Source organism: Anolis sagrei, chromosome 1 (assembly GCF_037176765.1).
Source record: "Anolis sagrei isolate rAnoSag1 chromosome 1, rAnoSag1.mat, whole genome shotgun sequence".
NCBI lineage: Eukaryota > Metazoa > Chordata > Lepidosauria > Squamata > Dactyloidae > Anolis > Anolis sagrei.
Window position 1 is genome coordinate 285999399 of NC_090021.1, and position 12460 is coordinate 286011858.

The 12460-nt window shown below is 45.2% G+C and overlaps 1 protein-coding gene across 2 annotated transcripts in view; it reads left to right on the forward strand.

The window, feature by feature from the left end:
* Positions 1 to 8003: 8003 nt before the first annotated feature.
* Positions 8004 to 12460, forward strand: part of PSEN1 (presenilin 1) — a 43011-nt gene continuing 38554 nt past the window's right edge. For both annotated transcript variants that reach the window (XM_060761339.2, XM_060761348.2), the window contains exon 1: positions 8004 to 8101. The gene's annotated coding sequence lies outside the window, so the exon portion shown is untranslated. The remainder of the gene's footprint in view (positions 8102 to 12460) is intronic.

Consider the following 12460-nt stretch of genomic DNA (forward strand, 5'->3'; position numbering starts at 1 on the left):
TCTCCAAATTTCCAACAAACAATACCTCCACCTCAGCCAAACCCCGGACCTTCTCACAGTAGAGAACGGCCTGGTCCTACACCCCGACCTGCAATCTCTACGCCTAACGGCGTGGAGAATCAAACCACACTAGACCTCTCTGATGAAGTCTCCCGTATACTTTTGGCGGCCCATAAACCTGCCACCAAGAAGTCATATGACTATAAATGGGCCTCTTTCAAATCCTTTGCTCACTCACTGGGACACAACCCTATCTCTGCCCCAGTTCCCTTTGTTTTAGACTTCCTTGTCCACCTTTCCGACAAAGGTTTCTCCCTTTCTTCGGTGAAATGCTACCTGTCAGCCATTTCATTTTTCCGAAGGAAGTCCGGGCTGCCGTCCCTTTTTCAGGACCATCTGGTACAGTTGTTTCTTAAGGGCTACAAAAATATCCACCCTCCTGTCTCCCCCCCTCCCCCCCAGTGGAGCCTGGAGCTAGTGCTATCCCAATTATCCAAACCACCATTTGAACCTATGGCCTCTAATGATATCTCCCACCTGTCGTGGAAGACGGCCTTTCTTGTGGCCATTACTTCAGCTAGGAGAGCCAGCGAACTCGCGGCCCTCCGTTCAGACCCTCCTTATGTGAGATTCCACCCTGACAAGGTTGTCCTCCGCACCGATGTCACGTTCCTTCCTAAGGTGGTCTCTCATTTTCATATGTCACAAGACATTGTTCTACCAAATTTTTTCCCCAACCCATCCTCCCAGTTGGAGGTAGTTCTGCACTCCCTTGATGTTAAAAGAGCACTCTCCTTTTACTTACATAGAACTTCCGTTTATAGGAAGTCTCCCAGATTGTTTTTGAAATACAGGAAAGACGTACTTGGCCAGCCTGTGTCCTCCCAAGGACTGGCCTCCTGGATTGTTGCAACCATCCGTCTAGCCTACCAGCTCGCAGGGAAAGAACCTCCATCCCACCTCGTGGGACATTCAACCCGCTCTGTGTCTACATCTCAAGCATTCCTCAAGGGAATTCCCTTGGATCAGATTTGCAAAGCGGCTACATGGGCTACGCCGTCCACGTTCGCCGCTCACTACAAGCTTGACATTCAGGCAAAGCAAGATGCTAGCTTCGGCAGAGCAGTTCTTTTCTCCTGTGTGGCATGACCCACCTCCAGGTCAGTAGCTTGCTATTCACCCATAGGTGCGCATTTCACGGACGACACGAAGAATAAATAAAGGTTGCTTACCTGTAACCGTATTTCTTCGAGTGTCAGTCCGTGAAATCCGCACGACCCGCCCGTCCTCCCCTCTGTCATGCCATTCTCCTGGCTGCTGTTTAGCGCTGGGAACTAGATAATGGCGGCGCCGCTCGGCGCTTATATCCAGGGGGGCGGGGGAATGGGCGGGGCCTAGGTGGCTCAAATAATCATTTTTAATTCTTTAAACTTAGAAATGTTCCGAGTTTCTGCGCATGCGCAAAGAAGAACCCATAGGTGCGGATTTCACGGACTGACACTCGAAGAAATACGGTTACAGGTAAGCAACCTTTATATATCAGTGTTATTTCCTCCAAAAACTTGATCTAAATTTTAAAAAACCAAAATAATGATTAATCTGCAACATCTAACATGATGCATTCTCACAGTATATTAACTCATGTGTGAGACCAGGGAGGTCCTTGCATTATATCTCCAATCCTTGTGGAGGCATAGGCGCAGTGTAAGATTTTAAATGCCGTTGAGAGCTTTAAATGATTGTCAGCATCATGAATTCAGACTGAGAGCATTTTAGTAAGCAGTAGAATTTCTTTAAGGCAAATATGTTTTCTGTCAGATGTTTCAGCCAGCTTTCAAATCTGGGTTGTAGGTTTTTTGGGCTGTATGGCCATATTCTAAAAGCATTCTCTCCTGATGTTTGGCCTGCATCTATGGCAGGCATCCTCAGAGGTTGTGAGGTCTGTTGGAAAGTAGAAAAAATGGGTTTATATATCCAGGGTGGGAGAAAGAACTCTTGTCTGTTGGCGGTAGGTGTGAATGTTTCAGTTGGCCACCTTGATAAGCAATTATTCCGGCCATAAAAGCCTTCGACAATACAGCTTCCAAATCATCTTCAAGAACAGTTCATTGTAGTGTATGAAATCTAGCTAGCCTATAATTCTTTAATACCCTATCGATTTTATCTTCTCTTGGTGTCAAAAAGCAGGTCACAACAGATAACACCGCCCAATTTGTTCATTACAGCAGGCCCTTACATTAGTAGTGTTGGGCTGGATTTTGTAAAGCCATTTTTGTGTGTTCACGGCTTTAGAGTTATGATGCTCTTAGACTCATCGAATAGCAGTTTGCCATCACTTTAATTGCCATAGCTCAATTCTATGGAACCTTGAAAGTTGCAGTTTAGTGCAACACCATCACTCTGAGAAAGATAAGACCTTGTAAAAGTACAACTCACATGATTTCATAACATTGAGCCATAGCAATTAAAATGGTGGCAAACTGCATTAATTGTATGGTGAATGTACTCCAAGAGGCCTAGACATTTACAGGCAGATTCAAGTCCACACTTACTTTATTGTGTTCCCTCGCCCTTTTGCCTTCCACTTTAAAGATCATAGTTGGCTTTTCCAATGACTCATGTCTCCATTCAAAGTATGTGGGCCTCCCATGAAGTCCTATGACAGCCATTCTCGACCTGGAGGGCGGGACCCTGGAGAGGGGAGTCGCAAGGGGGGTGTCAGAGGGGTTGACAAAGACCATCAGAAAACAACAGTATTTTTATTTATTCTGGGGGTCATGGGGGTTCTGTGTGGGGAGTTTGGCCCAATTCTATTGTTGGTGGGGTTCAGAATGTTTTTTGATTGTATGTGAATTATAAATCCCTTGTTTGCATGCTTCAAGTCGTCTCTGGTTGCTTCTGGGTTGAGAGAATCTGCCGTCTACGAAGACGTTGCCCAGGGGACGCCCAGATGTCTTGCAATCCTGCGAGGAGGCTTCTCTCATGTCCCCCTTTCACATGCGCCTTTCACCTTAAGAACAGACAAGCATCCCGAGCTCTGAGGATTACCTGGGAAGGAATCCCACTGGAGCATTGCAGCGCACCCAAATACCTGGGAGTCACTTTGGACCATGCTCTGACCTACAAGAAGCACTGCCTGAACATCAAACAAAAAGTGGGCGCTAGAAACAACATCATACGAAAGCTGACTGGCACAACCTGGGGATCACAACCAGACACAGTGAAGACATCTGCCCTTGCGCTATGCTACTCTGCTGCTGAGTATGCATGCCCAGTGTGGAACACATCTCATCACACTAAAACAGTGGATGTGGCTCTTAATGAGACATGCCGCATTATCACGGGGTGTCTGCGCCCCACACCACTGGAGAAATTACACTGCTTAGCCGGTATTGCACCACCTGACATCCGCCGGGAAGTAGCAGCCAATAGTGAAAGGACCAAGGCAGAGACATCTCCAGCTCATCCCCTGTTTGGTTATCAGCCAGCACGTCAACGACTTAAATCAAGACATAGTTTTCTTAGATCTACAGAGGCACTCGCTGGAACACCCCAGCAAGCGAGAGTCCAAAGATGGCAGGCCCAAACCCAGCACCTCAATTCATGGGTGATACCAGATGAGAGACTCCCCCCTGGGCACTCAGAAGACTGGGCGACTTGGAAGGTGCTGAACAGATTGCGCTCTGGCACCACAAGATGCAGAGCCAATCTTAAGAAATGGGGCTACAGGGTGGAATCCTCGGCATGCGAGTGCGGAGAAGAACAAACCACTGACCACCTGCTGCAATGCACCCTGAGCCCTGCCACATGCACGATGGAGGTCCTTCTTGCGGCAACCCCAGAGGCACTCCAAGTGGCCAGATACTGGTCAAAGGACATTTAACCAAATACCAAATTTACAAAATCTGTGTGGTTTTTTTTTCTTTTCTTTTCTTTTTAATCTCTGTGTTTGTTTTGCTCTGTTAGAATTGTAATACAATGGTTGCTGATGACACGATAAATAAATAAATAAATTATAAATCCCAGCAACTACAACTCCCAAATGATAAAACCAACACCCCCCCCCCCCAACCCTACCAGTATTCAAATTTGGGTGTATTGGGTATTTGTGCAAAATTTTGTCTGAATGAAAATAGATCGTGCATATCAGATTTTTACATTACGATTCATAACAGCAGCAAAATTACAATTATGATGTAGCAATGAAAATAATTTTATGCTTGGAATCACCGCAACATGAGGAACTGTATTAAGGGGTCACGGCATTAGGAAGGTTGACAACCACTGTCCTATGGGCTTCTAGTGAGTCCAGGGCTTAATTCACCCTCAGGGTCATGGTCAAGTTCCCTTGGAATTGCCAAAGTGAAAACTGGATCTTGAATAGTTATGTGGAAGTGGTAATTCCACACACCAAGCAACAACACCCAAAATTCCCTTTTTTACACAACCATTAAAAGTATGGGAACCCTCTCCATCTTCATGTTGACAACAGCACGTGAACTTGGAAGTTCCAGCTCTAACTCCTGCCCTTTCATAGGTAGAGTTGGAAAAAAAATCTTTCTGGCAGTGTTATTATCCAAAAGAAAAATCTAATCCCATCATTTCTCACCACTGCCCTACTGCTAAGTACTTCTGCGATATAATTTTAACATTTATCCAAAAAGAAATCGAAATCTACAAGCATGTGGACAATTTCAACAGAAAGTAAAAAAAAAAAAAAATCAGGACAGTAAAGTACAGAACACTCAAAAAGCAGGGGAAATCCAGACAGGAATTAATCCAGACATGAATCAATCAGGACCAGCTAACACCTCCCAACAAGGGTTATCCCAGGCAGCAACCAGCCAGGCTTTGAAGCTGCAAGGCCATTAAATGCTAATCCTGTTCTGTTCAACATCTTTATTAATGGCTTAGATGAAGGATTAGAAGGCATGATCATCAAGTTTGCAGACGACACCAAATTGGGAGGGATAGCCAATACTCCAGAAGACAAGCAGAATTCAAAATGATCTTAACAGATTAGAGAGATGATGGGCCAAAGCTAACAAAATGAAGTTCATTGGGGACAAATGCAAGATACTCCACTTCGGCAGAAAAAAGTTAAATGCAAAGATACAGAATGGGGGATGCCTGGTTCAACAGAAGTACATGTGAAAAACATGAGCCAACAATATCATGCTGCGGCAAAAAAAAGCCAATGGGATTTTGGCCTGCATCAATAGGAGCATAGTGTCTAGATCTAAGGAAGTAATGCTACCCCTCTATTCTGCTTTGGTCAGATCACATCTGGAATACTGTGTCCAATTCTGGACACCGCAATTGAAGAGAGATGTTGACAAGCTGGAATGTGTCCAGAGGAGGGTGACTAAAATGATCAAGGGTCTGGAAAACAAGCCCTCTGAGGAGTGGCTTATAGAGCTGGGCATGTTTAGCCTGCAGAAGAGAAGGCCGAGAGGAGACATGATGGGCATGAATAAATATGTTGGGAGGAAGTCACAGGGAGAAGGGAGCAAGCTTGTTTTCTGCTGCCCTGGAGACTAGGACGTGAAGCAGTGGCTTTAAACTGCAGGAAAGGAGATTCCACCTGAACATTAGGAAGAACTTCCTGTGAGAGCTGTTCAGCAGTGGAACTCTCTGCCCTGGAGTGTGGTGGAGGCGTCTTCTTTGGAGGCTTTTAAACAGAGGCTGGATGGCCATCTGTCAGGGGTGATTTTAATGCAATATTCCTGCTTCTTGGCAGGGGGTTGGAATGGATGGCCCTCGAGGTCTCTTCCAACTCAACGATTCTGTGATAATCAACGGGCCCATTTGCAACATTCACACTTGCCTCGTGACAAGAGTTCTTTCTCCCACCCTGGATATTCCACTGATATACAAACCTCACTTGTCTCGTTTCCAACAGACCTCACAACCTCAGAGGACACCTGCCAAGACTTGGCTGCTTCCTGCCTGGGGGAATCCTTTCTTGGGAGATGATTAGCTGGCCCTGATTGTTTCTTGTCTGGAATTCCCCTGTTTTTCAATACTGGTAGCCAGATTTTGTTCCTTTGTCATGGTTTCTTCCTTTCTGTTGAAATTGTCTACATGCTAGTGGATTTCAGTGGCTTCTCTGTGTAGTCTGACATGGTGGTTGTTGGTGTTGTCCAGCATTTCTGTGTTCTCAAGTAATATGCTGTGCCCAGGTTGGTTCATCAGGTGCTCTGCCATGGCTGACTTTTCTGGTTGAAGTAGTCTACAGTGCCTTTCATGTTCCTTGATTAATGTTTGGGAAATGATGCATTCGGTGGTCCCTATGTAGACCTGTCCACAGCTGCATGGTATATGGTAGACTCCTGCAGAAGTGAGAGGATCCCTCTTGTCCTTTGCTGAACGTAGCATTTGTTGGATTTTCTTGGTGGGTTTGTAGATTGTTTGTATGTTGTGTTTCCTCATCAGCTTCCCTATGCGGTCAGTGGTTCCCTTGATGTATGGCAGGAACACTTTTCCTCTGGGTGGATCTTCATCTTTACTCTCGTGGTTTGTTCTCGGTCTTGCACCTCTTCTGATGTCTGAGGTGGAGTATCCATTGGCCTGGAGAGCCCAGTTGAGGTGGTTCAGTTCATCTTGGGAGGCGGTGGGGTTCACAGATTCTTTTTGCACGGTCTGCCAAGGCTTTAATGGTGCTTCTTTTTTGACTTGGGTGATGGTTGGAGTCTTTATGTAGATATCTATCTGTGTGTGTGGGTTTTCTGTAAACGGTGTGACCCAATTGTTGGTCTGGTTTACGGATGACTAGGACATCTAGAAAAGGCAGTCTTCCTTCCTTTTCTTTTTCCATGGTGAATTGGATGCTTGTCATGCCCAGCACTTTTTAAAAATTTTAACTACTACAGTTGGCCCTGCCACAGATTTTAATGCATCGTGATGTTTTGTTAATGTTTATTGCTTTGTTTTGAGTTTATTTATTTTGCTTTGTTGTTGTTGTTGTTTTGTTGATGTATTTGGGCTCGGCCTCTTGTAAGCTGCACCGAGTCCTTTGGGATATGGTAGCGGGGTATAAATAAAGGTTTATCATTATTATTATTATTTGGGTGGATGCTGTTGAGATGGTCCAGGAACCTGTTTAGTTCTTCTCCATGACTCCAAATGGTGAAGGTGTCATCCACATATCTGAACCATATTGTGGGCTTTTTTGTTGCTGTTTCCAGGGCTGTACCTTTCATGTTCCTTCATTCGTCTTACGGCAATGCTGCATTTGGTGGTCCCCCGGTGGTGCAGTGGGTTAAAGCACTGAGCTGCTGAGCTTGTTGATCGAAAGGTCGCAGGTTCGATTCCAGGGAGCGGCGTGAGCTTCCGCTGTCAGCCCTAGCTTCTGCCAACCTAGCAGTTCGAAAACATGCAAATGTGAGTAGATCTGGCGGGAAGGTAACAGCGCTCCATGCAGTCATGCTGGCCACATGACCTTGGAGGTGTCTACGGACAACGCTGGCTCTTCGGCTTAGAAATGGAGATGAGCACCACACCCCAGAGTCAGACATGGCTGGACTTAATGTCGGGGGACTACCTTTACCTTACCTAAGGACCCCCTGGTGGCGCAGATAAGGTAATGGCATTCCAGGCAGTCATGCCGCCCACATGACCTTGGAGGCGTCTAGGGACAACGCCAGCTCTTCGGCTTAGAAATGGAGATGAGCACCACCTCCCCCAGAATCGGACACGACTAGACTTAATGTCCGTGGAAACCTTCACCTTTACCTATGAAGATCTGACCACACGCTAGTACACTCCTGTATTTACTCATTATTGGAAACACTGAGGTTGATTCTAGCAGAGCAGCCTGCCCATCCTTCGTACTGCGCCTGCGCGTCGGCGTCTCCTCCGCTCCCCCTCCCTCCCGGCTTTGTAACAGCTGTTGTTTGGAACCGCGGCGAAGGGGCGGGGCTCCGGGTTCCCTTGATGGACAGCCGCGGACCCGCCCCGCCCCCAGCGTTGGGGAAAGGAGGGCGTGAGTGGGTGGGGCTTGCGCCGGAAGCGCCGAGCAGGGAAGGGAAGGGTGGGGGGTGTTGCGCTGAGTTCGGGTCGGAAGGGAAACAAACTGGAGGGACCGGCTCTGAGGGGCCAGGTAAGCCTAGGCCTGTGCGCGGAGGGCGGGAGGAAAGGCGCCGGGCCCTTAGGGGTAGTCTACGCCAGAGGCCTCTCCCCTTCCAGACCCCTTTCCCTTCTCGTGTGGATTTGGAGCCAGGGCTCTTCCTTTGTCTCTCTCCTCCCTCCCACGCCGCCTATAAATTTGGGACGGGGTCTCTCTGTGGACTAGGCCTGAGCAAACTTGGGCCCTCCCTCCAGGTGTTTTGGACTCCAACTCCCACCATTCCTAACAGCCTCAGGCCGCTTAGCGGCTGAGGGAGAAAAGGAAGGGGCCTGAGGCTGTTAGGAATGGTGGGAGTTGGAGTCCAAAACACCTGGAGGGAGGGCCCAAGTTTGCCCATACCTCCTCAACACTGTAGGATTTGGCACCACTTGAATATAGATACAAAATCACCAGAGGAGTTGTTTTTCAAGATCTCGAGCCTTCTCTGGTGCCTCGCCAAACTACATCTCCCAAGAGTCCATAGCATTGGTCCATGTCAGTTAATGTGGTGTCAGATTTCATTAATTCTGCAGTGTAGCTGTACCTTCAGATCATGGACTAAGTGTGGAGAATTGTTGGGACACGCATCTATTTATTTTTATTTGTTTCATGTACTTCTACCCCACTCTTCTCAACCCCCGAGGGGGGACTCAGGGCGGCTTACAAAAAGGCACAATTCGATGCCTATGCAGTAATACAGATAAAATATAGACAGCAATTAAAACAGTTTTAACAGTTAAAAACAATCAATATATAACACAGTCAATAAAAAACCAATCTTATGCTCAACGCTTGCAACTCAGAGTCCATAACTTCATTCCACATTTTCCATTCCTATCAGTCGCCGTTGTCCTTTATTTATCTGCCAGATTGCCTAAACGCCTGGTCTCAAATCCATGTTTTTAATTTCCTTCTAAAGGAAAGGAGGGATGGTGATGATCTAATTTCCCCGGGGAGTGAATTCCATAGGTGAGGGGCCACCACCGAGAAGGCCCTGCTCCTCGTCCCTGCCAATCTCGCTTGTGATAGAGGCGGGGCCGAGAGCAGAGCCTCCCCAGAGGATCTTAAACTCCGAGGTGGGACGTAGAGGGAGATGTGTTCGGACAGATACGCTGGGCCGGAACCACAATGTCTCAGGGATGTTAGATATCATGTGAAGTATAAGGCATAAGTGTATGTTCATTTGTAAAGGGAAATGTAACTGGGGGAAAGAAGTTGGTAGCATCAGCTTCTGTAGACAAAGGGTGCATCTGCGGTGTAGAATTAGTGCGGTTTGACACCACTTTAATTGCCATGGCGCAATGGTATGGGAATGGACTTGTGATTTTTCTAGGTCTTTAGTCTTTTCTGCAATAAGTGCTGGTGCCTCATCAAACTGCAACTCTCAACAGCTGAAGTGGTGGCAAACTGCATTAATTCTACAGTGTTGATGCACCCTAAGTCTACTTCCTCAAGCAACTGAGGGGGAAGGGGGAAGGACCTGAGGCTAGTCCGCATCCTAGTCTCCAGGAACAATGGCTTCAAACTACAAGAAAGGAGATTCTATTTGAACTTCCTGACTGTGAGAGCCGTTCAGCAGTGGAACTCTCTGCCCCGGAGTGTGGTGGAGGCTCCTCCTTTGGAGGTTTTTAAACAGAGGCTAGATGGCCATCTGTCAAGGGTGCTTTGAATGCAATATTCTGGTTTCTTGGCAGGGGGTTGGACTGGATGGCCCATGAGATCTCTTCCAACTCTATGATTCTATGAGGCTGTTACGAATGGTGGGAGTTGAAGTCTAAAACACTTAGAGGGCCCAAGTTTGCCCATCCCTGCTTTTGACCCATCCTATATAAAATGTCAAACTCGAGAGAGATATTGCCAAACCGAGGGTGGTGGGACCTGTGGATAGAGAGAGCCAGCTGTACTCGAAAAAGAGGGCTGTCCCCTTTTGCCGGTTCTCTTGTAGCTGAAACCATGGTTGCGAAAGGGATGTTAGGAGCCGCTCTTGAGGGTGTGCCTAGGAAAAGCTATTTACGGGGAGAGAGAGTGGGTGGGTGTGGGTTTTCCACTTTGTTCCTGGTACTTCTATAAATGCTGCTGCAGCGTTTATAGTTCCTCAAAATGCAGAAGTTCCTTTGATGAAGCTGATCTCATCGCGGGAGTCTCGTTACGGGAAACGCTGTTAGTTCAAAGTCTACGTTGGCTCATGTGTAAAATGAAGCAGGTGGTGTGTGTGTATGTTTTTAAACTTGGCACAATATTGTGCCGCTGCCAGATTACTTCCTATTCCTGATGTTGTTTGTCTCTTTCTGCTCATTCAGGCAAGTTTATCTCAGGCAAGATCAGAGCAAAGAAGACCTAATTGAGGCCCCTTCCACACAGCTGAATAAAATCCCACATTTTCTGCTTTGAACAGGAATATATGACAGTGTGGACTCCAATAACCCAGTTCAAAGCAGATATTGTGGAATTTTCTGCCTTGATATTCTGGGTTATATGGCTGTGTGGAAGGGCTCTCAGTGCTCTTTGAACTGTATTAACCAGTGCTTCTTGGCTTTCCACCAAGGATCTTGAAGAAAACTTTAAACTGATTGTACTCTTGTGGCACTTTATGCCATAACATATTTGTTAGTGTTTAAACTTTTGGGCCACATTTTGCTTCATCTTGATATGGTAGGTGTAGAAAATACATCACTTGAATAATCATGCCACACTTGTCTCAGTATGTATAGAAATGAAGATCAGATTATGATGCCTCTTATGAACGAGACCAGTGATTCTCGAAACTATCTGATGTTGACTGACCTGCAGGCTTTTTCTCCCGTGTGCCAGGAACCGTTATTATTATTGTAGAATTCAAAGACTATGCACTTAAGGAAATAGACTCAGTCCCCTTCCACACATTATCTGCTTTGAACTGGAATATATGGCAGTATGGACTCAGATAAACCAGTTCAAAGCAGATGTTGTGGATTATCTGCCTTGATATTCTGTGTTACATGGCTCTGTGGAAGAATGAAAATGTATGACACAACTTCTTTCATTCATACTACAAATTTCCTTTGCTTCTTGTTATTGTATTCACTTTCTTTCCTGGAAACTAGACAACAGACCACTACTTTGAGTATCACTGAAGTATATTGTGTTGTGTGGAAATATATCCCATAATAACTTTACTAGGCTTCAGATGCTAGAAGTCATTTGTTTTGCTAAGATTGAAGAATTCATCCTTCTCCATTCTCATAAATATCTCAACTGAATGTTATTAATGGAATACAGTAGTGCCATCTTAAACTGATGTACATTTTTTCTGATTGACATTGGCGATCAGTTGATCTTAGCTTTCTTTTGTTTCATCTTTAAATTTTAAACAGGATTGGTGGTGTAGTCTAGAAGGATTTTGTTGTGTGCCTGTTCTGAATCATAACTTCTTTTTATATAAAATGTCTTTTAAAACAGTGAAAATAAAGCAACTGTATATGCTTCAGCAAAAAAAATAATCTGTACAAAATGACCAAGGTAGTGTAAGAGAGGAACCCTATCTATTTGTTTTTGTTTTTTTTTGTAGAGTGTTGCCTTTATTTCACACTGGTGATGTAGAGGCAGCATGTGTTTTGAGCTAAACAAAATAAACATATTCTATCCTGTACACCAGGAGTGGGTAGCCTGGTGCCCTCTGGATGCTTTGAGATTCAACTCCCAAAATCCCTGTCATTGACCATACTGGCTGGAACTGATGGAAGTTGTAGCCATACAATTTATAGAGCGGTAATTGGTCTACTACCGACACCTGCTATAAGCACCCTTGGGCAAGAAAGAATGTGTGGTAACCACAGAACTTTTGCCTGAATGTGATACTTTCTTTCGGCATCATATTTCAAATATCAGCTTTCTTCACTGTTCAGCTTCCACAAATATACATAGATATCTGAAATATGATGGCATGGATGCTATTAACAAACAAAATTTACACTTGAGGACTTGTCTAGTCCTTTTATAGCAGCCTCTTGTTTTTAGCACAGATTATATATCAGGACAATCAGATGTTGTGGAACACCTATTTATTTATTTTTACAATGGTCCATAGTTTTTCATGATCTACACAGTCAAAAGCTTTGCTAATCTATAAAGCACAATTTAGTAGCTACTCTTCTGAAATTCTGTAGTGTGCTCCATTACACTATGTAACATGATTTTTGTTCTTGGGATATAAATGTCATATCCCAATTGGTTCTAACATAAAAACATGGAAAACGTTTATTAAACTCCAAAAACATTGTTTTTGCAGGACATCCTACAGCACATTTTGCTATAGGTTTTCAATGAATATCTCACAAAGTCTTAACCAATTTAACATAGTTTGTGGCAGCTACA